The sequence below is a fragment of the Macaca thibetana genome, chromosome 19 (genome assembly GCF_024542745.1).
Source record: "Macaca thibetana thibetana isolate TM-01 chromosome 19, ASM2454274v1, whole genome shotgun sequence".
Classification (NCBI taxonomy): domain Eukaryota; kingdom Metazoa; phylum Chordata; class Mammalia; order Primates; family Cercopithecidae; genus Macaca; species Macaca thibetana.
Window position 1 is genome coordinate 25,868,316 of NC_065596.1, and position 27,859 is coordinate 25,896,174.

Below are 27,859 nucleotides of genomic sequence, written 5' to 3' on the forward strand. Positions count from 1 at the left end.
CCCGCCTTGGCCTCCCAAAGTCTGGGATGACAGGTGTGTGCCACCGCTCCCAGCCTTTTTGTGTTTTTTGTAGAGATGAGGTCTCGCTATGTTGCCCAGGATGGTCTCGAACTCCTGGCCTCAAGTGATCCTCCTGTCTCGGCCTCCCAAAGTGCTGGGATTGCAGGCATGAGCCACTGTGCCTGACCTAACCTGTTTATTGTTAACATGTTACATGGTTTTGGGAATTGGTTCTTCATGACCTTTGCCTGTTTTTGTTTTCGGACCTTTTATGAGGACTCCTTCTCTATTGAAGATAGATATAATTGTATTGTGCACATATATTTGTCCTCATTTATCATTTGTCTTGCAGGAAACGTGGGGGGCAGGGGGGCAGGACACTAAAAAGAAGCACTTTCTCTTCTCTGCTATTTCACTGAGTCTTCATAGGAAAGCCCTATCTCAGTGTGAACAGCTTGGGATGGAGGAACACAGGGCTGGGGGCTTCAGAGAGGGCAGAGGAGACAGTGGCAGCATAGGCCTTGGAAGCCCTGCAGTGTAGGAGAGAGGGTGCTTTAGTGGAGGCCCAGCCTGGGAAAAGGGTTAGCAGGTTAGTGGGTCCACTGTAACCACAACTCCAGCCCCGTTTGCTGAGCACCAGACTGAGCAACCCGGTGAACCTGTTGGTGCCCCACATTTTTGTAGATAAGAAAACTGCTACTTGGGGTCATTGGTCACTTGCTGAGGTCATACTCCTTTGCAGAAGATGGCAGAAGCCAGAGCAGTCCTGCCTGGGTCCCTGGACACATCCAGCCCACCATAGCTATGGAGGCTCAGCACGTCCCAGGAGCCTCAAGTTTCAGCAGGAGCCCAGACTCCCTCATCTCCCACGGCCATGGCCACCACATCGTCAGTACCCTCTGTATGAGGGTCCCATGTGTCATGTACTGTTTCCTTCCAGTAGCTTCCTGACCCTTCAGTAATACCATTCTTTGCCCTGAGGATCTGTCGCCCACTTGCATCCTCAGCTCTGCTGCCCCTCTGCCCCATTGGAGGGTCCTCAGAGCTGACTCTTCCCTCTGTCTGGAAGGGTGGCCTGGACTTTTGTGTGGCTCCTGTTGGCTTATGACCTCGTGTCCCCCTCCAGTGTAAGCTTCTTGAGATGGGATGTCTGGCTATTTTGTTCACTTATGTAGCCTGGCACCTAGAATAGAGCCTGGCATAGAATAGACACTAGATAAATATTTGAAGGAATTAATGTCCTTTTTTTTTTTTTTTTTTGTTGGGGACAGTCTTGTCTCCCAGGTTGCAATGCAGTGGCGCAGTCATGGCTCACTGCAGCCTAGATCTCCTGGGCCCAAGTGATACTCCTGCCTCAGCCTTCTTAGTAGCTGGGACCACAGGCACATACCACCACACCTGGCTAATTTTTGGATTTTTTGTAGAGACAGGGTTTCCCTGTGTTGCCTAGGCTGGTCTCAAATTCCTGGGCTCAAGTGATCTTCCTGCCTTGGCTTCCCAGAGTGCTGGAATTACAGCCGTGAGCCATCCCATCTGGCCACATTTCTTACTTTTACTCAGCTTTTAGGTCTCAGTTGAAATATTCCTTTCTCTTATGGGTCTTTTCTAACTATTCCTCCAAATCTGAATTTGTATCCCCTCTGTTTTTCCCTGTAATATACGCTTTCTTCTTATAACTGGTAAATTTTTGTGTGATTTGTTTGCCTTCCTCACAGTCAGTCCTTGAGGGCAGGGACCAGCCCTGTTCTGTTCATGGCTGTCTGCGTAGCCCAGGTTGTTGCGTAAAGAATGAATGAATGTGTTCATTAGTTCCCAAACAGACCTCTGAGAGTTGGTGGCATTACCCTCTTGTTATGGATGAGGAAGGTGAGGATGGGCAGTAAGAAATCCCAAGCACCTGATTTCCATCACTGGAGGCTTTGCTGGACCAGTAAACAGCTTACAGTTTCTAAAATTCCAAACTAAAGCACTCCCAAAGCCTCTGAATTCAGATGGCCATCTGGTACCCATGACCAGAAGCCTGAGGCAGGTGGCCTGAAATAGCCTGCTTGGTTCTGGCAGGACTGAATGTCTCCCGATGAGCACTGGGCTTTCCTCAGAGGCCCCCTTTCCCCAGCCTGGCCCTGTCACCTACTGAGGACTTGGGTGGGTGGCAGTGCTAGGAAGCGTTGATCCACTAAATGACTCAGCAAACCCTTGTCAAGCACCTTGATGCCCCCAGCTCTGCTGAGTCCTCTGCCAGATTGTCTTGCCTGCTTCATTTGACCCTGACAATGATCTTCAGTTCCCCAAGGCTCCGAGGGCTCTTTCTCCTCTGAACCTTTGCATATGCTGTTCTCTCTGTTGCAACACTCTTCTCCCTCCCTTCTGCTTTTTAATTATTATTATTAGTTTTTTTTTTTTTTTTTTTTAAATTTAGACAGAGTCTCACTCTGTCATCCAGACTGGAGTACAGTAGTGCAATCTCGGCTTACCACAACTTCTGCCTCCCAGGTTCAAGTGATTCTCCTGCCACAGCCTCCTGAGTAGCTGGGATTAGAAGTGCGCACCACCATGCCTGGCTGACTTTTGTATTTTTTTAGTAGAGATGGGGTTTTGCCTTGTTGGCCAGGCTGGTCTCGAACTCCTAACCTCATGTGATCCGCCTGCCTCAGTCTCCCAAAGTACTAGGATTACAGGCATGGGCCACCTTGCCCGGCCCATTTATCTTCTTGGCATATGGAATGTGTATGTAATGTACATGTAAGTTGTTGAAGTGTAATATGTTGAAGACCTGTGAGCCTTCTTCCCAATTTCAGAGTGAGAACATTGCCATTAACTCACCACTGCCTCTGGGTGGGTAGAGGGAGCCCACTGTCCTGACTGTTGTCATTGTCATTCTGTGTGTTTTATTTTTTGAGGGGAGGGGAACAGGTGTATCAGGTTTAGTAAAAAGGGAAAGGGTCATCGGGTGGCCTTTTTAAGAGTTTTATCAACCATGTCTGCATGCTGAAAAGCATGGTGTTTAGTTCTGCCTGTTTTTGAGTTTCATAAACATGGTATTGTGTTGTGAGTAAATTCCTGGGTCTTGCTTTTTCTTTTTTTCTTTTGAGACAGTCTCGCTCTGTCACCCAGGCTACAGTGCCGTGGCACAATCTCTGCTCACTGCACCTCTGCATCCCGAATTCAGGCTATACTCCTGCCTCAGCCTCCCGAGTAGCTGGGATTACAGGCTCCTGCCACGAGGCCTGGCTAATTTTTTTGTATTTTTAGTAGAGACGGGTTTCACCATGTCGGTCAGGCTGGTTGCGAACTCCTAATCTTAAGTGATCCACCCGCCTCGGCCTCCCAGAGTGCTGGGATTACAGGCATCGATTCCATCTGATACATTTTACCTGGGGTGCTGGGATTACAGGCCTGGCATTACCTTCTGATACATTTCACCTGGGGCGTGAGCAAGACTTTCGCTAGAGTCTGGAGCTAGAAGCAGAATTGCCGGTCATAATTGATGAGTATGTTTGGCTTTTCAAGGTAATGCCAGTCTTTCTGAAATGGCTCTCACCTCCTTTTGCCTGACTGATTCCTGCTCACTCTCCAGGAGTCTCCTTCCTGGCTGTCTGTCTTTCAGCACCTGCTTAGGGGAGTGCCTGCTGCGTGCCTGGTGTAGTTATGTTCTAGGGGGCAGTGCGAACGAGACTCACAGTCCCTGCCCTCCAGTGGCCAGTGGTGTTAGATGGTCCCTCTTTCAGGAAGCCCCAACCCCTAGTCTGGGTTAGGGTTTCCTTTGCCCCAGCTCTGCCTACTCTGGCTTGTCACTGTCTGGGGATGAGTCTGCCTTCCCGACTGGACTAGGACCCCTGTGTGGACCCCTAGAGACCAGGGTTAGGGTTATCTTGGACGCTGTTTCCAGCGTGACCCTGCCCGGGGCACAGAGCAGGTGCTGGGTGAAGCAGGTACTGTTGAGCTTGAGGCAGTTGGGATCAAGAGGAAGAAATGGATTCCAGTATCCAGGATCTGAACCCCAAGGCCATGTGAGCCCAAAGCCTCATACTTTCCCTAATGCCTGAGTGTCCAAGATTCCTTTACCTGTGCTGGGCTCTGTGGCAGAGGGAGGGGTCACAGCTCCTGCCCTCGACAGCTTAGAGAAGAGTCAGTGCCTAACTACACACCCCTTCCATAGTGTGCAGGGCTGATGTGAGGCCCACCCGGCCCTCTGGGAGCTCGAGTGTTGGCGTGTTTTTTCTGAAGCGGGTAAGGGCAGGAAGATGTGCATTACCCTTACAAAAAAGTAGAAAAGGCCAGCCTTCTCCTGCAGTCCCAGAGCACTTAGGGCTGTATAGGGGCCACCGTGGGCCCGTAGATCCATAACAGGAATCATAATAGCTAGCGTTGGTGGAACACCCACTGGGTGCCACGCATGGCGTTGAGCCCTCCGTGAATCAGCTAGTTTTATCCCATCCATATCCCACGAGGTAGATGGAATTGCTGCCCCATTTTACCAATGAAGGAGAGATCCAGCTCCCCACAGCTAGTCAGTGGCAAATCTGAACTTCCCTCCTAGGCAGCCAGAGCCCAGCCCCTGCCCTGCACAATGGTACAGAGCCTGTCTGCAGGCACCGTGCATCCAGAGAGCTTTGCCTCCTGTCCTCTTGACTCTTCATGGCAAGGCTGGAAATGGGTAGATGGAGGAACAGAGTTACTTGGCCCCAGTGCCGCCTCTGATTTGAGGAGGCAGGGTCAGCCCTGGGCCGTTGCTCCCTTTGTCCCTGAGTCTGCATTCCCCTCCACCCTGCGAGCTCCCTCAGAGAGTTCTCTCCGCCCCCTCACCACTCTTGGTGCTTATTTATCCCCAGGTCTTCACTTTGGCACCCTCAGGTGCCCAGCCCTGGGTAAATATTTGTCTCAGGGCAGACAGGAGTGGGTGTGGCCACTGTTTCTGAGCCCGGGGGCAGGTGGAGGTAGCAGGTGGGGTGGTGATTGGCGGGCCCCTGGCTGCAACTGGCTCTGCTTGCTCTTTGCTCATCCAGCACCTGCTCTCCCGGGGGCTGCTGAGGCGTTGGGCCCTGCAATAACAGGGACTTCCGTTTGCCACGCGCCAGCCTCTTGTAAAGCACTAGACGCTTTACACAAGAGAGCTCAGTGGCTGCTTTTAGAGAAGGCTTTGTGTGTCAGTCTCAGTCTCATTGGCTCCATTTTGCAGATGAGGAGACTCAGCCATGAAGAGTTGAGAGCCATTGCTCGTGACAGTTGGAGTCTGTTCAGTTATCAGGGCCAGAATCTACTTGGGGCCACAGGAGGTGAATGAGGGTGTTCATTGGATGGAGGCCAGGCCTCTGCCTGTTCCTAGGGATCCTGAAAGCCGGCAGGAACCAGGTCTGCCACCTGCTCTCTGGACCACACGCACTCCTTGTTCCTCTTTCTCTCTTCAGAACTTCTTCCACTGGGCTGGCCATGGGCCACACAAGCCCAGCCCTCCTGGTGTCTGGAACAGGATCCCCCAGTCCAGCCCCCTGACCCGGGCAGCTCATGCAAGCTTAGCTAGGACCCCCACATCCTCCCTGTCAAATGGGCGGTAGAGGGCCAGCCCACACTTGTTGGGGTGGAGGGCAGTTTTTAGAGAAGGAGGCTCTGCAGACACCCCCAAATAGGCACCCCCAAGTACAAGGTCTGACTGCAAAGGCCATGCCGTCACTAGGTTGCTGTTTCATGTATTTAGAAGGTGCATTCACAGGCTGGGCATAGTGGCTCACACCTATAATTCCAGCACTTTGGGAGTCGAGGCAGGAGGATCGCTTGAGGCCAGGAGTTCAGGACCACCCTGGGCAACAAGTGAGACCTTTCATCTCCACAAAAAGTAAAAAATTAAATTTTCAAAAGGTGCATTCACACTGCAAGGCAGAAAGTCACCAGTGTCCTCAGATGTATACATCCCTTTGGGAAGCTCCTTCCAAGTTGGGGGCTTGTGGAGGCCACAGAGGACCCCCCCTAATTCCCCCTGCACATCCCAGCAGAAAGTCCTGGGCTAGGGGACACTCTTGGGCACTTGTGTTCTGGGGGTGTTATTAGTCTCCACCACAGGATTGGTTGTGTTTTCTTACTGGTTCAGGCATGCATTCAGCCAGTATTGAGCTCAGTGCCCAGTCCTGTACTGGGGACACAGCAGTGGCAAGACAAACCTAGCCCTGCCTTCCAGGCTTACTGTCCAGAGAGAGGGAGGTGTGGGAGACAAGTTGGCCAACCAGCAAACAGTGCCACTGCAGATCGAGAGAAGGGTCTGGAAGGAAATAAACCAAGGCTGGAACAGAGGAGACAGTGGTGAGGCTGGTGGGTAGGTACCTGGCTTGGGTCAGGATATTGGATGCCTTAAACTATTGGGTGAGGCACGGGGTCCATCAGCCAGATGAGGTGGACTTTGAAGTCGGGCCTGCCTGTGATATGTGTCCTTGGCATGTGCTCCATCTCCCTGCGCCTGTTTCCTCCTTTGGAAAGGGTGGGGGAGGGATAGCTGTACCCCAAACCATGGCGTGAACGGAAAGGTCAAGGGTTTGGCTAAGAGTAAGGATTGTGGAGCCATAGACTGCTCAGGCTCAAATCCCAGCTCTGACTTTTACTGGTTCTGTGGCCTTAGGTAGGTTCCTCAGTTTCCTCATTTGGAATGGAGATAATAAACCCTACCTGTCTTAGGGTTGTTGAAGAGAGTAAATGAGGTAGTATATGTAAGTGTTTGCCATTGCTCGTAATAATTATTTATTGTTAAAAGTTGCGGCTACGCGCGGTGGCTCACGCCTGTAATCCCAGCACTTCGGGAGGCTGAGGCGGGTGGATCACTTGAGGTCAGGAGTTCGAGACCAGCCCGGCCAACATGGTGAAACCCCACTAAAAGTACAAAATTAGCCTGGCGTGGTGGTGGGCACCTATAATCCCAGCTACTCGGGAGGCTGAGGGAGGAGAATCGCATGAACCCAGGAAGCGGAAGTTGCAGTGAGCTGAGATTGTGCCACCTCACTCCAGCCTGGGTGACAAGAGTGAGACTCCGTCTCAAAAAAAAAGTTGCGTGTCACACGGGGAGACTCGAGTGCTTAGCACACTGTTTGACTGGGGACGCAGGGATTAAGGCCTTGACTTTCCCTTTCATCCAAGCCTGCCATTGGCCTTACCATGCACCTGCTGTATGTGAGGCACTGTGGCATGAGGGAAGTTGCGCCCGATCTGCCTTGTTCCTTCCATCCCAAGAGACTTGGAAAGCTGTGGGTGTGTTCTGACCACATCTGTTTCTGTAACAGGATCTTCAGCTGGGGCAGGCAGCTGGGAAGGTCAGGATGAGGGGAAGGGAAGACAGGCCTGTGGCACCTGCCATCTGCACCCTTCACTAGAGTGGGCAGGCCCTGCCCACATCCCTGCCTGAGGCCTGGGGTCTAGAGGCCTGGCTCCTTGTTGGTTATGTAAGCCCAGCCCGCCCCCTGCAGCTGGCCGTCCTGCAGCACGTGGCCATGGCACCTGCCGGCTGGATGGTAGTGTCTCCCTGCCAGGAAGGGCAGAGAACAACTCCTCTCACCCAGGAAACTGCAGGACTCATGGCCCCTCAGAAGGCCTGAGGAGGGCATGGGGGTCTGAGAGGAAAGGACCAGCCATCCCAGCCTCTCCTGAGCAGGCTGACTTTCCAGGACGCATTGCGGGCTCCCTTCCTTCCGGCCCGTGGTTCTCTGGGGAGAAGGGAAGGGTGGACGTTGTCTTTGTTTCCCAGAGTGAGTCAGTGCATTCATTCATTCACAGACTCACAGCGACAGACACCACAGTGATGTCCCTAGACTCAGGGAGCCCTTGGTCTAGGACAGAAAACCAGCAAGTAGATCCGTAGAGATTGGGATGTGTCCAGTGAGGAGGCAGAGCGTTGCCTGGGTGTGTGTGGGGGAGGTGGGTGGGGGTGCTGCTACAGAAAGGGGTCAGGAGAGGCTACTCAGAGGTGACTTTTTTTTTTTTTTTTTTTTTTTTTTTGAGGTGGAGTTTTGCTCTTTTTGCCCAGACGGGAGTGCAGTGGCGCGATCTCGGCTCACTGCAACCTCCATCTCCCAGCTCAAGCAATTCTCCTGTCTCAGCCTCCTGAGTACCTGGGATTACAGGCACGTGGCACCACATCCGGCTAATTTTTGTATTTTTAATAGAGATGGGGTTTCCCCATGTTGGTCAGGCTGTTTCTCGAACTCCTGACCTCAAGTGATGCACCCGCCTCAGCCTCTCAAAGTGCTGGGATTACAGGCGTGAGCCATCACGCCCGGCCAGGAGGTGACTTTTGAGTTGAGACCTGAATGGCAAGTCAGCTGCGGGTTAAGCTGCAGGAGGGAGGGAAGCGCTCAGAGGGAGGGAAGAACAGTTGCAGACAGGAGGCAGGAACAGGTCACAGAGCCTGCAGAGGGGCTGAGGAGGTGTGCACGAGCCGAGGGTGAGCCCAGGCGGAGGGCTGGCGTCAGGGGGCCTTGTCCAGGGCTGAGGAGTTGAGGTTTTACTCTCAGTGCAGGGACAGGCGGTGCCGAGTGAAAACCTGTGGCAGCCATTGGCCTGCTCCTTGGCACGGTCTCCTAAGCTGATTGTGCGCCTGCTTTGGGTCTGAATGGCAGGGAAGGCACAGGATGTGGGTTTTCCTTCCATGGTGGGAGGTGATCTCAGGGAGTCTCCCTGCAGGTCTCCACCAGGTCTCCTGTGTGCCTGCCATGGGCATGCAGTTCTGAAGGACTGACTGGTGGTGGGAAACCCCGCCTGGAGATTGTCCCAGCCATCCCGCCCGAGGCAGGGACAGGCCAGTGGGGCCACCTGAGCAAAGGCTTAGGGCAGCTGGTAGACCGGGCTGCAAGAGTGAGGCCGTGGAGTTAGTCCTAGAGCAGCACCTGGCAGGAGCCTGGCTTCGTAAGCCAGTGCTCGTCCTTGGCATTGTTGACTCAGTGGCTCAGCTGATGAGCCCGAGGCTGCTGGGGAAGGTGCCCTCCACAGCCTTACAGCTCCAGCCCCCGCGTGATCCGCGTTTCACAGGCCTCTGGGTTACTGAGAGGCTGGTGGGGGTGGAGGTGCCTGACGGTTGTTCACTGGGAAGAAGAACTCACCACCAGTGTCCCTTCGTTTTTCTCAAGGAGTCGCAGGCAGAGGTTTTTCCGAACAGGCTCAGCAGTCAGAAGTCCCTGCCTGGGCTTCCGACTGCCTACACAGGCAGCTGCAGCCCTCCCCTCAGGCTGGCCGGTGTCACTGCCCCATTCTATGTCCAGGCCTCCCGGCACCCAGCCGCTGTCCCCACAAGTGCCCGGAGGAACTCCCAGTTTAGCAGGGGAGAGGGTTCCCCAGTGCAGAGTGGGCGAGGAGCCCGGGACCTGTGACCTGTGTCACAGGGCATCTGAGGACGTTGCTCCTGGAAGGTAGGTGCGTGGCCACAGAGGTGACTTCGGGGTCTTATTTAGGAGGCTGACTCGGAAGGTCCTAGTGGCTCGGCAGTGCAAGAGGAGGATCCCCACGGTGTGTGGCCTGTGTGGTCACCCAGGGCTGTGGCCTCTCTGACTCTCCTCTTCTTTGTCTTGGGTTGGGGGTCCCGGCCGTGTCCCCTTCCCAGGGATGCACTAAGGTTTCGGTGAGCTCAGGCATGTCAAGGGGTTGCCTGAGGTAACTGCGTAGTAAATGACAGCTGTTGGTGGGCTCCCTGGCGAACATTGGGACACCACAGTTACGGACTTGTGCCAGGAGCCCCAGCTTCCTGCCACCCCTCACCATGTGCCTCAGAGTTCTCCTTTGACAAGCCTCCATCTGGCTGTCCTGTCCCTCAGGGGTGGGCATGAGGCCCAAGTTCCTTCCTTCATTTAGCCCACGTTCACTGAGCACCTGCTGGCCGGGCCCCAGGGAGCCACCCAGGTGGCTGCCCCACAGCCGGACTGGGCTTTATAACTGATGCTGTCATGAGAGACTGGCCTTGGTGCCAGACCTCCCTCCTGGCCCAGCTGCCGCCTCTGGGCTTCTTGTGGGCCACCACCTCTGAGCAGCTGCTGCCTTTTTTTTTTTTTTCTCATTTAACTTTTTGTTTTGTTTTTTGGGTTTTTGAGATGGAGTCTCATTCTGTCACCCAGGCTGGAGTGCAGTGGTGTGATCTCACTCACGGCAGCCTCCACCTCCTGGGTTCAAGTGATTGTCCCACCCCAGCCTCCCGAGAAGCTGGGATTACAGGCACATGCCAGAATGCCTGTCTAATTTTTTTTTCTTTTTTTTTTTTTGAGACAGAGTCTTGCTCTCTGTCACCCAGGCTGGAGTGCAGTGGCGTGATCTCGGCTCACTGCAGCCTCTGCTTCCCAGGTTCAAGCGATTCTCCTGCCTCAGCCTCCTGAGTGGCTGGGATTACAGGCATGTGTCACCACACCTGGCTAATTTTTGTGTTTTGTAGAGATGGGGTTTTGCCCTGCTGGCCAGGCTGGTCTCCAACTCCTGACCTCAAGTGATCCGCCCACCTTGGCCTCCCAAAGTGCTGGGATCACAGGCATGAGCCACTGTGCCTGGCCCATTTAACTGTTTTTTGATGGACATTTTCAGACACAACAAAGTAGGAGTATAATGAGCCTGATGGACGACCCACTTTCCGGCTTCAGAATTGATGACTATGTGGTCAGTCTGTTCCCATCTATCCCCATGCCACTCTCACCCGCATTATTTTGCAGCAGCTCTAACATAGCTATCATTTTACCTATACATTGCTTCTGAAACAGTGGGAACACTCCACCCCAAGCCAGCACTCTCTGTCCTCCACTGTCATCTGCCCAGGCCCAGGATCAGACCACTGGAAAAGTGGCCAGCTAGGGCTGGGCTCTCTGTGGCTCTGCACACATGAGAGGTAGCTGGGTGTGGTGCTCAGAGAAGAGCCAGCTCCACCCACCAGCCCCCGGCACAGCCTTTCTGTTTGAGGGAGGCTGCCGCCCCAGGAGGGGCTTTAGGGACTGCCAGTAAGCCCAGAGAAGGGACTGGGGTCCTCTTTGTTCCTGCTTCCCGGCTGCTTCACTGGCTGCTCCATCTCTGTGTTCATTAGCTTTTAAATGATGTGCACAGATTTTTTATTCCCCCCCCATTTCTTTTTTTTTTTTTTTTTTTTTTTGAGACGGAGTCTCGCTGTGTCGCCCAGGCTGGAGTGCAGTGGCGCTATCTCGGCTCACTGCAAGCTCCGCCTCCCGGGTTTACGCCATTCTCCTGCCTCAGCCTCCCGAGTAGCTGGGACTACAGGCGCCCGCCACCTCGCCCGGCTAATTTTTTTTTGTATTTTTAGTAGAGACAGGGTTTCATTGTGTTAGCCAGGATGGTCTCGATCTCCTGACCTCGTGATCCGCCCGTCTCGGCCTCCCAAAGTGCTGGGATTACAGGCTTGAGCCACCACGCCCGGCCTACCCCCCCATTTCTTGTGTAAAGGGTAGCATTCATGAGCGTACCGTTCTGCGCCTTCCTTTTTTGTTTGTGTCTTGAAAACTATTCCCTGTTGGCTGAGAGAGCGCACACTCATTCTCGGTGGCGGCAGGGCTCCACTGCCTGGATGAACTCTGGGGAACTGGCCGGCTCCTGATGGTGGATGTTGTGGTTGGTTCCAGTTCTGCATTCTCAAGCTGCTGCAGTGACTGTCCTTACATGTATGATTTTCCATCTTTGCAAGTATGTCTGTAGGATTAATCTCCAGGTGTGGAATTGCTAATCAAAAGGTATATGCATGGCATCTGTACTTTCTTTTTTTTTTTTTTTTTTTTTTTTGAGCTGGAGTCTTGCTCTGTTGCCCAGGCTGGACCTATCTCATTGCAACATCCTCCTCCCAGGTTCAAGCGATTCTCCTCCCAAGTAGCTGGGATTATAGGCAGGGATTACCTGGCTAATTTTTGTATTCTTAGTAGAGACAAGGTTTCACCATGTTCGCCAGGCTGATCTCCAACTCCTGACCTCAGGTGATCTGCCTGCCTCAGCCTTGGCCTCTCAAAGTGTTGGGATTACAGGCATGACCCACCGCGCCCCACCCATTTGTACTTTTGACTGGTCTTGCCAAATTGCCTTTGAGAGGGAACCATGTCCTTGGTCAGGTCCTTTCTCCTCTCTGAGCCTCCTCTGGAAAGTTGGGGAGATAATTTCTATTTCTCAGGGCTGTTAGGAAGTGGAAACGAGATCAAGTTTGTCAGTCGCTTAGTTTTGGGAGTAGGCGCAAAGTTACGGCTGCAGTGGTAAAGCGCAGTAGAAGGGCCCTACGCGGTGTTTGTTCTCTTCCCGCATCCCTCTCTGCTGAGTGCCACCAGGGGTTATGGGGGTGGTGGAAGAGGGTAGAGATGATCACTGTTGGGAAATGCGGGACAGTGGCTGGAAGGAGGGGGTCAGAAGCACAGACCTGCATTCACACTCACACTCTGGGATGAGGGACTTTCCTTCTTACAGCGTCTGTCTCCCTGCCATGGGAGGCAGTGCGTGTGTCAGCCGCGGCTCTCAGCTGTAAGCCCAGAAACAGACCCTTGCAGGATTCATAGCAAGGGAATGTGTGGGGAGGATGTCACCAGGCAGGAGGACACCTGGGCCCTTGGATGGGCGGGAGTGAGGCCACTGGATTCCCTAGGTAGGGAGCTCACCAAATACAGGAAGAGCCTTCTCCACCCAGGAAATCTGACCAGTGCCACACAGTGAATATACAGCGTCCTCACGCAAGGACCCGAGAGGTTTGTAGGCAGCTGTGTGCAGTCTATACAGGGAGTCCAGAGGCTGGTGTGAGCCCTGCTCTTGAGGGGCCTCTGGATGCCTGCAGTAGGGTGCCGGGGCCTCCACAGGCGTCATTCTGTGGTTGCTACAGGATTGGACTTAGAGATCTGGGTTTGAGCACATCAGCCTGCCCTGGGGCCCCCTTCAGTAAAGATACTCCCCTGAGAAATGCCTGCCCTTGGGAAGCCCGCTGCATTGGACTTACATGACTGATCAGACTGATTCTGGGTGGAGCAGCCTGGGGAAGGGCTTGGAGGCGGGAGTGAGGATGGTCTCCACGTGGGCAGCGTAGACGTGTGGTTTTGCAGGGACAGAGACTGTGCAGCAGCGTATCCGCAGAGGTAGCGAGGCCTTGAGGGCGTGGGGCTCCCACAGAAAGCTCTGTGGGTGCTTTTCTGCCTCCTCCTCCCTATTTCAGGCCCCAGGAGGCCTTGTGTGGTTCTGTCCCTCCCCTGCTCCCCAACTGAGGCTGTGGCATTGTGGGAGCGCAGGAAGCAACTGGACACCCAGTGAAGGTGTGTAGAAGGCATTTGCCCCAGGCTGGCTCTGGGCTGAGCACATCGGTTGATGACCTCATCACATGCATCCCTTCACTTCCTGAGTGCAGGATACCCAACATCCTGCCATAGACAAGAAGGGACCTTCCCTGAGTTCACCCAGCTGGCCCTGTCTGAGTTGGGGACTCACACCTGTGCTGACTCCAGAGACCCACCCCAGCCCCACCTTCGTGTTGCTTCAGTCAACATATATTTATTGAGCACTTACTGTGTGCCCAGTGAAGTCCTTTCTGGGGATATTTCAGTGAACAAAAGGGGTAAGAGTTCTCCCCTCATTATAGCATAAATGCACAGATTACTGCGCTTCCTGCTAGGTCATAAGAAGTGCCACCTAGAGAAGGAAGCAGGGATTCACAGTGATAAAGGGGCTGACTTTTTGGAGGGTGACCAGGGAAGGCCTTTGAGGAGGTGACTTGAGAGTGTAGACCTGCAGGCAAGGAGGGAAGGAGCCATTGGGATGTGAGGAAGAGGGGTGGTCAGGGGCAGGGGGTAACAGGTGCAAAGGCCCTGGGGCACTGTGTTCAGATGGTTCTGCCACTGGCAAGGATCAGGACCTCAATGACTACAGCAGCCCCTCCCCAGCGCCCCCAAGTGAGGTCTGGCCATGCAGCTCTCCCATGTGTACACTTTGCCTCCCGTGCTCCATAAGCAGGACCCCGACCCCTCCAGTCTCCTTGCTGACCCCTCTTGTCTCACACTCCAGGTCCTGATCTGTGCAACTCACTGCCAGATGCATCAGGCAGCCTCCTGCACCTGCACTTTCTTCACAAAGTTCTCTTTGCCAGGGATGCCTTTTGCATCTTTGCCATCTCTGAGACTTTTCCAGATGGAGGCAGCTGATCCCAGCCTGGCCATCCTCCCTGCTTCCGTGTCCCCTCCCTCCCTCCCTCCCTCCCTCCATCATAGCCTTGATGCTGTTCTGCCACTGCCCCTGGATTTGTCTCGCTGATTGTGCAGAAGGCTCTGGGACAGAGCTGGCTTGTGGGGGATTGGGTCACTGCCTATTGGAGGCATTTGGGGGGCTGTCCCAGGGGTGGGTGCACCCCAGGCTGGGCCAGGTGTCCATACCTCTCCCACCCAGCACTGGCACCTGTGAAGGGCCTCTGGCGGCTGGGTCTTCCTATAGGCACCAGGAAGAAACCTATGAGGGCATCTCTACTGAGGGTAGGACCTGCTCTCCACATCCTGGCAACCCAACAGAGAAAGACAGTCTCTGGCAGCCTCCTTGTCTTGAAGTTCTTGAGAAGGCTGCATTTCTAGTTCCCCACAACCTGTCTGTCCGGTTTGAAGCCAGGGGCCTGAGAGCTTCAGGGAGCTGATGCAGGACAGAGACAGCTCTGGTTCAAGCCTCCCTCTGTCCGCTCCCAGAGGTGTGACCTGAGAAGACCATCGCGTCTGTAGCGTGGTAGAGGCTGGAAATTCTACTCTTCAGGATTATGATGCGGATTAAATGCAGTAATCGGGTGTTTGGCAGAGTGCCTGGTAGGGAAGGGGTTCAATAAAGAGCTGCTCGCACCATTCTGTGCAGGGGTTGCTTTAGGGCATGTTTTAGAATTTTAGAGTGTATTTCACTACATGAGTAGCTTCTTGCAGCTTCGAGGCCCTGGCATCCCTCTCCCCTGCCTGCAGGCTTCCTTGTTCACTGGGCCAAGTCCCTGCAGTAATCTTCCTAAGCATGGAGCAGACCGGGCCCTTCCTGGCCAGAACATCCCCATCTACCTTCAGGGTCTGCTGCAGCGGCCAGATGTGAGCTTTTCCCCTGTCTGCTCACTCACCTTCTCTGTGCCTGGCCCCATGTGGGGCAATGTTGGGGAAACAGTGTGGACCACAGACTACCCCATACTGTCTTCCTAGGGCTCATAGTCCAGTGGGGGAGACACACAGGTCTCCAGATGGTGACAACTCAGAGGGGATGGGGCTGAGGTGGGGAGGCCAGAGAGTGGGGCCTGTCCTACCGTGGGGGTCAGGGAGGGCTTCCTGGAGAAGGCACCCCTAAGCTGAGAATTGAAGTAGTAAGCAATGAGAGCATGTACCATGTAATATGTAAAGGGGAGGGAGAATGTGAGGTGCTGGGAAGCACTAGGCCCTCTGGGGAAGGGAAGAATTTGGGATGTGGCCAGAGCACAATGCCCCGTGAGTGGAGAGGTCCAGATTTTTCTATTTTTCTTTTCTTTTTTTTCCCCCAGTGATCCTAGAAATCCTCCCAAGAGAGGTCCAGATTTTTGACAAGGCTGAAAGGTGGCCCCTGAGACCTGACTCTACCTGTCTGCCTGGCCTTTGCTCAGTCTAGTGCGTGCACAGCCCCCTCCTCACTCTCACGCATCATCTGTGTGCTCCTTCCCCACCAGACAAGAACCCCTGGAGGGCAGGGACCAGTTCAGAGCCATCCCTGTCTCCCCAGTGCCAGCACAGAGCTTGGCCTGAGTAGGTTTTGGGTGCTGGGCTTGGTGACTCACACCTGTAATCCCAACATTTTGGGAGGCTGGGGCAGGAGGATCACCTGAGCCCAGGAGTTCAAGACCAACCTGTACAACATAGTGAGACCCGGTCTCTACATAAAAAAAGGAAAACTAGCCAAGCATGGTAGGGTGTGCCTGTAGTCCCAGCTACTTTGGAGGTTGAAGTGGGAGGACCACTTGAGCCCAGGAGTGCAAGGCTGCAGTGAGCTATGATTGCGCCGCTGAACTCCCACCTGGGCGACAGATGGGGACCCCCAAAAATATAGGTTTTGGGAAATGTTTACCAGATGAGAGGCAAGACGGAATTCTCCTAAATTGGAAGCCTGGAATTCTCCTAAATTCGAAGCCTGACACAGAATGGTTGAAGCAAAAAGCAAAGATCTGTTGACTTATGGATCTGAAGGGTCCTGAATAGTGTGGCATCAGGCACAATATCTCTTTATCAGACGATATCTCTTTAATCTCTGAGCTTGGCCAGGCACAGTGGCTCACGCCTGTAATCCCAGCACTTTGGGAGGCCGAGGCGGGTGGATGATGAGGTCAAGAGATGGAGACCATCCTGGCTAACATGGTGAAACCCCATCTCTACTAAAAATATAAAAATTAGCTGGGCGTGGTAGCACGCGCCTATAGTCCCAGCTACTCAGGAGGCTAAGGCAGGAGAATTGCTTGAACCCAGGAGGCAGAGGTTGCAGTGAGCCAAGATCACACCACTGCACTCCAGCCTGGCAACAGAGCAAGACTCCATCTAAAAAAAATATCTGAGCTTGGCTTTCCTCTGAGCTGGCTTCATTCTCGGGAGGCTGTTCCCTCCTGACGGGTGCAGGAATGGCTGCCAGTAGCTCTAGAAATGGGATGCAGTCTTAACCACCCTAGCGGGAAGAGAGCTCCTCTCTCCTGAGAGTTCCATCTCAGGCCTTAGGACCGGCTGTGGCTGGCTCTGTAACCTTCCTGTCCCTGACCAATCACTGTAACAGAGGTTGGGGACAGGGCACCTATCCACTCGTATCCACTCGTAGGACCTTTGGGGAGGACAGCGGGAAGTCAAGGTAATGTGAAGAGGCCTGCCCAGAGTCCTGGGGTGAGAGAGATTGGGTGACCAAAGCTGGCCCACCCAGGGGAAGATAGGAAGAGAAGTGGGCCATTCTGGCCTCAGACCACTTCGTCCTTTCCCAGACCCCACGCCAAGGCAGAGCTCCCTGTAGGATGAGTTTCTCACTTGACCTGAAATCTCTCCCTGTGGGGCTGCCGCAAGTGTGCAGGCTTCAGGGCAGGTGGCCCACAACCCCCGCGCCCCAGCCTCCTGCCCGCGGGTGTGCAGCCCAACCACCCGGATAGGGGAGGATGGTGCTCAAGTCATGGGGGCTCAGACAAGCATGGAGAGTCCTGCAGAGAGGCCCAGCACCAGGTTCCCAGGCTGCTCCTGGAGATGCTGTCCCACATGGGCCGGTCACCCACCTGCCATGAGACTCCCAGCTGGGACCTTCCCTGCAGAGCCTGTGAGGTGGAACGATGGTGATGGTGCCCCCTTGTGGGGTAGGTGCATGTGGCAGGCACAGAGTGGTGGCAGCAACTGTAACACACGGTTCTGGGGGGGTTGGGGACAGGGGCCCTTCCTGTGCGCCCTGTGGTGCTGAGTGCCAGACTGGGTGAGCTCACCAAGCCCTCCTTGGGAAGGTGCTGTTGATGCAGCGGGGAGGCCCAGGGCGGTCACCGCTCTGTGCTGTTGGCGACGGAGCAGGGATCGGAACCCAGGCACCTGGCTTCAAGTCCCCCGCGCTGTGGCGGAATGGGGCTCTGCCATGTTGGTGGTTATTTATTGTTGTGAACAAGAGCTCAGACCTGGTTTCCAGGTGTGACTTTACTGCACCCTTGCCCTACCTCCGTGGCTTGAGAATTCTGGAAAATACCACAATAAGTGTTTCTTCTCTCTTGAAATTTTGTAAATAACATTTGCCTGCGTGCTGTCAGAAGAAAAGAACATCTCTGTCTATTTCCACGTGTTGCGGTATTTCCTGGCTTGGGACCCCACCAGCTTCCCAGTCACCCAGGCTTGAAGCCAGGTTCTTCCTAGCTTCTCTCCCCACCCTGCCCATCCCTGTGCATGTAGCGGTGACCAAGTCCTATTGAGTATCTGATTATCTGCTGGAAGCCTCAGGAATGGCAGCCTTCTGAGTTAGCACAGGCACTAGGAGCACAGCCTGTGGCCAGGCTGCGCAGGGGCTGGTGATGTTGGTTTCTCTCACCTTAACGTGTGAGCTGTGTAGTAATATGGTCCTATATCACTTAATGACGACACATTCCGAGAACTGCGTCATTAGGTGATTGCATGGTTGTGTGAACATCCTAGTGGACTTACACAAACCTAGGTGGCATAGGCCAGGCCCGGTGGCTCACACCTGTAATCCCAGCACTTTGGGAGGCCGAGGCGGGCGGAATCACCTGAGGTCGGGAGTTCAAGACCAGCCTGACCAACATGATGAAACCCCATCTCTACTAAAAATACAAAGTTAGCCAGGTGTAGTGGTGGGCATCTGTAATCTCAGCTACTCGGGAGGCTGAGGCAGAAGGAGAATCATTTGAAACGGGGAGGCGGAGGGTTGCATTGAGCCAAAATCATGCTATTATACTCCAGCCTGGGCAAGAAGAGCCAAACTACGTCTCAAAAAACAAACAAAAAAACTTAGGTGGCATAGCCTACTGCACACCTGGGCTACCTGGAATAGCCTAGTGCTCCTGGGCTCCACACCTGCATAGCACGTGGCTGTGCTGAGTACCCTCGGCAACTGTAACACAGTGTAGGTATTTGTGTATATGAACATAGACAACGGACGGTAAACATATAGTGGGAAATCTTATGGGACCACCGCCTGCATACGCAGTCCATCATTGACTGAAATGGCTTTATGCGGCTTATGACTAGACGTGTATGTGCCTCAGTATTCAAAAGATGTGAAAAGGTGGACAGAGATTCAACGTAAAGAAATGATAGGCCGGGCGCAGTGGCTCAAGCCTGTAATCCCAGCACTTTGGGAGGCCGAGGCGGGTGGATCACGAGGTCAGGAGATCGAGACTATCCTGGCTAACGTGGTGAAACCCCGTCTCTACTAAAAATACAAAAAAAAAAACCTAGCCAGGCGTGGTGGCAGGCGCCTGTAGTCTCAGCTACTTGGGAGGCTGAGGCAGGAGAATGGCGTGAACCCGGGAGGCGGAGCTTGCAGTGAGCCGAGATCACGCCACTGCACTCCAGCCTGGGAGACACAGCGAGACTCCGTCTCAAAAAAAAAAAAAGAAATGATAAATGTTTGGGCTGGGTGTGGTGGCTAACGCCTGTAATCCCAGCACTGTGGGAGGCCGAGGCGAACAGGTCATGAGGTCAGGAGATTGAGACCATCCTGGCTAACACGGCGAAACCCTGTCTCTATTAAAAGTACAAAAATTAGCCGGGTGTGGTGGTGCGCGCCTGTAGTCCCAGCTACTAGGGAGGCTGAGGCAGGAGAATCCCTTGAACCCGGGAGGCGGAGGTTGCAGTGAGCCAAGATCATGCCACTACCCTCCAGTCTGGGCAACAGAGCAAGACTCCATCTCAAAAAAAAAAAAAAAAAAAAGATAAATGTTTGAGGTGATATGATAATTACCCTGACTCAATCCTTGTATGCATTTATCGAAATACCACATATACCCCATAAATATGTATAATAATTATGTATCAATAAAATTAAACATTTTTAAAAAGGTATATAGAGAGAAGTAAGTTTCTCTCCCTGTCCTCCTTCAGCTTTGCCTTCCTAAAAGCATCCACCTAGTTTATTGTATGTCCTTCCAGAAGGATCTCTGATGGAGCTTAGCTAACAGTCCACAGCAGCCACAGCCTAGGCCAGCGGACAGAGTTTGTAAATAAAGTTTTATTTGCACATGTCCAGGCTCATTTGTTTATATACTGTCTGTTACTCTTTTCATGCTACAAGGCAGAGTTGATAGTTGCTGCAGAGCCTAGTCTGATCATTTAAGCAAGATAGTGTGATGCCTGCAGCTGTGTTTAAAGTCAAGGCAAGGTGGTAGAGGCAGCGGCAGCAGAAGGCCCAGAGGCAGCAAGAAGACAGGGTTGAGTCAGTGTGTTTGCGAGAGTTGGAATTGAAGCCTCTTAAAATGGCAGATGATTTGGACTTCGAGACAAGAGAGGCAGGGGCCTCGGCCTCCTTCCCAATGCGGTGCTCAGCATTATGTAACAATGGCTTCGTGGTGCTCAAAGGCTGGCCTTACTTGTAAGATGGTCGAGATGTCTACTTGTAAGACTGGCGAGCACAGCCATGCCAAGGTCCAGCTGGTTGTCACTGACATCTTTACTAGGAAGAAATATAAAGATAATTGCCTATCAACTTATAATGTGGATGTCCCCAACATCAAAAGGAATGACTTCCAGCTGATTGGCATCCAGGGTGGGTACCCCTCACTGCTCCAGGACATCAGGGAGGTGCAAGAGGACCTTCTTCTGCCTGAGGAGACCTTGGCAAGGAGATCGAGCAAAAGTACAACTGTGGAGAAGGGCCCCTGATCACCGTGCTGTCTGCCATGACATAGGAGGCAGCTGTTGCAGTCAAGGCCATGGCAAAAGAACTGGCTCCCAGGGTGACTGGCGGCGGTGGCAGCAGTGATCCTCCGAGCCTGCAGAGGCCCCTCCCCTGGCCTTCCCTAGGCTGGACTCCTCCTACACAATATGTTTGATGTTTTAGTTTGGTTTTTCCCACCCCCTCAATCTGTCGGGGAGCCCCTGCCCTTCGTCTAGCTCCTTTGGCCAGGTACTAGCAAAGCCATGGCCTTGGTGAAGCTGCCATCCTTTTCCCTGCTTGCACTACAGCCCTGGTCAGGGGAGAAGGTGGGTGATGCTTGTGGTCTATTTATTTATTTTGAGACAGAGTCTCACTCTGTTGCCTAAGCTAGAGTGCAGTGACACCATCTCAGCTTACTGCAACCTCCACCTCCCGGGTTCAAGCGATTCTCCTGCCTCAGCCTCCGGAGTAGCTGGGATTACAGGCACGCGCCAACATGCCAGGCTAATTTTTGTATTTTTAGTAGAGACAGGGTTTCACCATGTTGGCCAGGCTGGTCTTGAACTCCTAACCTCAGGTGATCCGCCTGCCTCGGCCTCCCAAAGTACTGAGATTACAGGTGTGAGCCACTGCACCCAGCCTTACTTATTTTTTTAAATTCAACCTGGAATCAGAAAGTGGTGGATTCTGGCACATGGTCCTTGTGCCCTCCCCACTCATCCCTGGTCTGGTCCCCTATTCGCCATGGCCCTTTACCCTAAGCACCATCCCCACAGACTGGAGCCAGCCCCCTGCCCTACCTAAGATGGGGAGGGAAGAGGAAGAGAGGGGAGGGGTCCTGCCCCCATGGGCTTTACCCTTCCCTGCAGTCTCTCTCCCCAACACATTTGTTAAAATCAAACCTGAATAAAACTACAAGTTTAATATGGAGAAAAACAATAATAAAGTTGAGGCAGACCTGGGCCTTTTAGTCTGTACTCCTGCCTCTGTGAGCCTTGACTCTGAAAAGGGGATAGTAAAAGGATGTCTCTTGGGGTCGCTCGGGGGCTTCTGTGGGGTCCGGGCAGCACAGGACCTAACCAGCAGGGTGTCAGTGCCTGGGCTGCGGGCATTGACTCGCGTGTGTCCCACAACCCCTCTTGGAACTGGAGCACTAGCAGGGGCTCAGCCGCCAAAATCCAGGGACAGGTGAGGCTGTCACCATCCAAGATGGAAGAGCACTTACAGGAAATCTGGTGTGTCATTCCTGGTTGCCCACGTGCACGACCAGGCCCCTCCCCGTGAGTACTGCAGGGTACCCTACTCCTGCAGAAAACAAGCCTCCCATGAGCCCGAATCCATCCTGTCGCTGCTCTGACCCCCGCCCCCAGTGGCTCCGGTCTCCCGCAGAATGAGTGAAGTCCTCACCAGGGTCTACTGGGTCGCCATCCCGTGTCATCCCCAGTGCTCCCCTCCCAGTGTGCATTGGTGCCGGGCCTGCTCCCACTGCCACACTTAAGCCTGCCCCAGTGGTTGCTGCCTGCTGCGGGGTTTGCACAGGGACTCCTGAATGAAGACCCAGACCTGAGCCCGGTTGAGCCTCTGGGAACACTCCTTTCAAGGCCAGCTCACCCTTGGCTCCTTTCTGTTCATTCCAAAATAGCAAAGTAACACCTGCATTGCAAAGCATGGTTATTCTGAGGCTGGTTGCCATCACAGTCATATGGGGGCCTGTTAAAATCTGGGCCCCTGGGCCCTAGCTAGGACCTCCTGACTCTGGTGCTCTGTGAACCCAGCTCACAGACATCCCAATTTCATGTGGTGGACACCGGGACATGGGAAGGTCGTCTCCAGCCAGAGGTCAGCATGGTCGTTAGGGAGCAGCCCTAAATACTCCTCCTTCAGGCTTGTCTGGACGTCCTCCCTCCCCATCCCTCCTCTGAGAGCTGACGCCCTCCCACCGTGTCCCCGGCCCCGCACAGCGTTGCTTCCTGGTGTTTTGACTCCCACTTGGATGACTGTGTCTGTTTCCCCCGCCCTGCTCCAGGCTGGCACGGATGGTGTGAGTCATCACCGCCCCCTGATGCCCAACCTGTCCTTGCATCTCGTGGGTACCATTGTACCTGTGTGCAAATGCCAGACATCTCTCTGCCTGTCACCTGATGCCTGGCATCAGGTTTCTCCCTGTCCCTTTGTGAGGGCCACAGCCGGCGGAGAGGGAGATAAGCTCTGTTTGACCTTCACCCTCTCCCTGGGGAGCTGGCTACCACCTGCTGGGCGAGCGGCAGAGCCCCATCCCTGCGGCAGCAAGGCCCTGCCCACCAGCTGCTGCACACCAGTGTCTCTCCCTGGAGCTCATGCCTTTCACCATCCCACCCAGGGCTCCCCACACCCCGCCTCCACTCCGGCCCTTCCTCCTCCTCAGGCCAGACAAGGGAGCCGAGAGTTAAGCTGTGCTCTGGTTTCAGAGCAAGACAGTCCTGGGGTGTGTTCCAGTCCTGCCACTTCCAGGCTCCATGACTTGGGCAGGTGTCTTTTCTTCTCCCAGATTGCTTCCCTGATAAGATGGAGGTCTAGTTATGCCAGCATCATAGGGGTGCTGCTCTGGCCAAGTGAAATTGTGCGTGGGAAGTACTTGGGAGCAGGTGAGGCAGCTCAGGCCTGTAATTCCAGCACTTTGGGAGGCTGAGGTGGAAGGATTGCTGGAGGCTGGGAGTTCAAGACCAGCCTGGGCAATATAGCAAGACCTTGACTGTTTAAAAAGAAAAAGAGGCCAGGCACGGTGGCTCACACCTGTAATCCCAGCACTATGGGAGGCTGAGACCATCCAGGCTAACACGGTGGTCAGGAGATCAAGACCATCCTGGCTAACACGGTGAAACCCCGTCTCTACTAAAAGTACAAGAAGATTAGCCGGGCGTGGTGGCGGGCGCCTGTAGTCCCAGCTACTTGGGAGGCTGAGGCAGGAGAATGGCGTGAACCCATCGTTGTCACTGCACTCCAGCCTGGGCAACAGAGTGAGACTCCGTCTCAAAAAAAAAAAAAAAAGAAAGAAAGAAAGAAAGTGCTTAGCACTATGCATTACACAGAGTAAGTTTCTGATACCGGGAAGCAGCTGCCACCATCACCACTACCATCATCTTTTTCCCCATTTGTGTCTCCTGCTGACTAAGCCAGCACTGTGACACTGGTGCCACTACTTCATGATGCGCTCACGGGCTCACGGCCCTTGTTGCCTGCGACCCCACAGGTATCCCTTTCAGGGAGGGAAAGAAAGAGGTTTTTGTGATCGTTTATCATAGCCTTGGCAGGCCAGGGATGGAACTCAGGTCTTCTTATTCCAAGCCATTACCTCTGCAGATCCATCCCCAACACACGCTTGCTTTGTAGAAAATACACACACATGACCGGGCGCGGTGGCTCACACCTGTCATCCCAGCACTTTGGGAGGCCGAGGTGGGCAGATCACGAGGTCAGGAGATCAAGAACATCTTGGCTAACACAGTGAAACCCCGTCTCTACTAAAAATACAAAAAAAAATTAGCCGGGTGTGGCGGCGGGCGCCTGCAGTCCCAGCTACTTGGGAGGCTGAGGCAGGAGAATGGCGTAAACCCGGGAGGCGAAGCTTGCAGTGAGCCGAGATCACGCCACTGCACTCCAGCCTGGGCGACAGAGCAAGACTCTGTCTCAGAAAAAAAAAAAAGAGAATACACACACACCCAAACACATGTGTTCTGAACATACCTCTCCTCCTCTCTGACATCCACTTGAATTCTGGTCCCTGCTTAACAGGCCTTCAGAGCCTCGGACTTGAGCAAATGCATCTGAGCCCTGACCTTGAGACCCACACTCATATACATGCCCACCCCACATACACGTGTGCACATGGTGGATTTACTGCATGCTGGAGAAACAACAGGAATGTAAAAGCTAAAGAGCACTTACATGTTTTTTTTTTTTTTTTTTTTTTTTTTTTTTTTAAGAGACAGAGTCTCCCTGTATTGCCCAGGCTGGAGTACAATGACACAATCACAACTCACTGCAGCCTCAAACTCCCAGGCTCAAGCTATCCTCCCACCTCAGCCTCCCAAGTCACTGCGACCACAGGCACATGCTAATTTTTGTATTTTTTGTTTGTTTTGTAGAGACAGAGTCTCACTTTGTTGCTCAGGCTGGTCTCAAACTCCTGGTTTCAAGTGATCCTCTCGCCTCAGCCTCCCGAGTAGCTGGGGTTATAGGCATGCGCCACAACACCCAGCTAATTTTTGTATTTTTAGTAGAGACGGGGTTTCACCATGTTGGCCAGGCTCGTCTTGACCTCCTGGCCTCAGATGATCTGCCCTCCTCGGCCTCCCAGAGTGCTGGGATTACAGGCGTGAGCCACCGCGCCCGGCCCAGAACTCATGTTCTTTTTTTTTTAAATTTTTTTTTTTTTTTTTTTTTTTTTTGAGACGGAGTCTCGCTCTGTCGCCCAGGCTGGAGTGCAGTGGCGCGATCTCGGCTCACTGCAAGCTCCGCCTCCCGGGTTCACGCCATTCTCCTGCCTCAGCCTCCCGAGTAGCTGGGACTACAGGCGCCCACAACCGCGCCCGGCTAATTTTTTGTATTTTTAGTAGAGACGGGGTTTCACCGTGGTCTCGATCTCCTGACCTTGTGATCCGCCCGCCTCGGCCTCCCAAAGTGCTGGGATTACAGGCGTGAGCCACCGCGCCCGGCAACTCATGTTCTTAACCATATTGCAAGACACTATCTCAGGTGGGACCTATGAGATGCTGTGAAGCCTGCCTAAGGTCACTGAGTGTGTGAGAGAGACAGCAAAGATCCCAGCCCCATCCCTGAGGGCCACAGCTGTGCCCTAACCATTGCGCAGCCCTTCCGTTTGGAACCTGGCTCTGAGTTCCAGCCCGGGCCTTTGCAAGAACTGCAGTCCTGCCATGGCTGTTTGGCCCTGCCCGTGGAATGGGGGTCCTGTGGCTGTGCTCCCCTGGATCCTGGGGACGCACCCCTTTATGAGACTTCAGTCACTTTGCCTGGAGACCGTGACTGACAAAGATCACCTGCTTCCTGCCGCCTTAATTGAGACAGTGGGCATCGCATGACCTTTTCCATGCCCATCATGGGGTCATGTGGGCTGTGACATGGCGTAGTCTGGTGGGTCCAAGCTGGCCCTGTGGTCAGACCTGGTGGGCCTATCACCTCCCCGCTTGAGTCCACATTGAGTGCAGATACTGACGAACTGGGTGTGAAATGCCCCGGATAGCACGTCTCATGTGGTTAGTGCTCAGTACGCCAGAGTCAGTTATTTTGACCCACACCTGCTCATGAAGTGTCACGCTGCCGCTTTCTTTTCAGCCACCTCCTCACACCATTTTAAATGGACAGGTGTGTGTAGGGCTCGTCCTGGGCCAGCCAGCCGCTCTCCATGCAGCCTTGGACAAGTCATCACACTCTGCCCATGCCGCAGTTTTCTCCTCTCTCGTTTTTTTTTTTTTTTTTCCTGAAATTATTTGGTAGAGACTGGCTTTGTTGGCAAGGCCGGCCGGTCTCAAACTCTTGGCCTCAAGCAATCCTCCTCTCTGGGCCTCACATCGTGCTGGGATTGCAGGCGTGAGCCACATGCCCTGTCTCCTCTCTAAAGTGGGAGGGCACTAATACTCCCGTCATGGCGCTGATCAGGGAATTGAAGCTGTGTTTATTGGCATTGGAAGTGCTGGGGATGGGCCTGGCGGGTGTGAGTACTGTGTCGGTGTGACATTCTGATCTGCCCATGCTGCTCTTTCTTTTTTCTTATTAATAGATTGGTTTCTTTTTTATTTGGATATATTTAGCCTTATTTCTAAGCAATGGTATTTGTAAAATCTTAGTTTTGGTGTGTTCATTCCTTTTTTTTTTTTAGACAGAGTCACTCTGTCGCCCAGGCTGGAGTACAGCGGCACGATCTTGGCTCACCGCATCCTTCACCTCCCAGGCTCAAGCGGTTCTACTTGACAGTGCCTCAGCCTCCTGAGTAGGTGGAACTACAGGAGCTCGCCACCACGTCCGGCTAATTTTTGTATTTTTAGTAGAAGTGCATTTCTACTGCACTTCTGTAAGCACTTGGGCGGATGTGACCTCCTCAGGCTCTGGCTCTGGTGGTGACTCCTGCAAGGCCGGGCCTGGTTCCAGACCCTGTAGGTGCCCAGCTGAAGGTGTGGTCTGATTGCTGTGTGGGGAGTGAAGGTTGCCAGCCTAGAAACTGGGCCTCAGGCTCACCCAGAGGCTCTTGGTACAAAGAACAGGCGCCATCTTGGCCAGCTGCAGTGGCTCACACCTGTAATCCCAGCACTTTGGGAGACTGAAGCTGGTGGATCACGAGGTCAGGAGTTCAAGACCAGCCTGACCAACATGAGGAAACCCCATCTCTACTAAAATTACAAAAATTAGCCGGGTGTGGTGGCACGTGCCTGTAATCCCAGCTACTCGGGAGGCTAAGGCAGGAGAATCGCTTGAACTAGGGAGGCAGAGGTTGCAGTGGCTTGAGATCGTGCCACCGCACTCCAGCCTGGGTGACAGCAAAACAGTCTCAAAAAAAAAAGAGGTGCCACCTCAAGCACTTTATGTGCATGAGACCGGCTGCCATTGTGTCAGGGGTTATGGTGGTATCTAGCCTGATGCCACAGCCAGCTCTGGGCCAGCCTCCTCGCCCCAGCAGTGCCCACCCCCAGCCTGATCCTGGACGCTGGCAATGCTGTGACATGAGCCGCTACTAAGCATTTGCAGTGCTAGGCTGGTCCGGACTTTCTCCACAAATGATTTAGTTCTGTTAGTCCACCCCCGCTGTAAAACAGCTACTCTTCCCTTCCCCATTTAAAGCTTGAGGAAGCTGAAATGTGGAGAGTTGAGAGAGTGTATCCAGAGCTCCCGAGCCAGGGGCTAGGACTTTAACCCTGGCTTCAGCCGCCACACAGGACAGCTTAGGGTGGGCCTGGCATGACTCCTGGCTTCACAGAGTCGATGCGCTCGCTCCTGGATGAAGCGCCTGGCAGAGTCCGTGGGCAGCAGTGCTGTGTATGTCATGCGAATTCTTCTTATGCTTCTGATGGTTCCTCCAATTTGCATTTCCTTTTTTTTTTTTTTTTTTTTTTTTGAGACGGAGTTTGGCTCTTGTCACCCAGGCTAGAGTGCAATGGCGTGATCTTGGCTCACAGCAACCTCCGTCTCCCAGGTTCAAGCGATTCTTCTGCCTCAGCCACCCGAGTAACTGAGACTACAGGAGCGTGCTACCACACCCAGCTAATGTTTGTATTTTTAGTAGAGGCCAGGTTTCGCCGTGTTTCCCAGCTGGTCTTGAAATCCTGACCTTAAGTGATCCGTCCACCTCAGCCTTCCAAAGTGCTGGGATTACAGACGTGAGCCACCATGCCCGGCCCAGGATGATGATTTTTAAGGCGGAACATTAAATAGGATTGCAAAGGATGCCAGGCTGAATGCTTTTCCTCGCTGACACGTGAAGTGAGAGGATGTAGCAGCAGCTGTCATAAGGCTTTCAGTCTCAGAGTAGTGATGGGCATTCAGAATCTACTGTAACTTGATGCAATGGGAAAGGATCTGTTGTTTCTTT

At 53.6% G+C, this 27,859-nt stretch overlaps 1 protein-coding gene and 1 pseudogene across 2 annotated transcripts in view; both read left to right on the plus strand.

Moving 5' to 3' along the window:
• Positions 1 to 27,859, plus strand: part of PPP1R37 (protein phosphatase 1 regulatory subunit 37) — a 53,922-nt gene that overhangs the window by 15,514 nt on the left and 10,549 nt on the right. The gene's annotated exons all lie outside the window — the stretch shown is intronic.
• Positions 18,892 to 23,033, plus strand: LOC126943504 (eukaryotic translation initiation factor 5A-1-like; annotated as a pseudogene).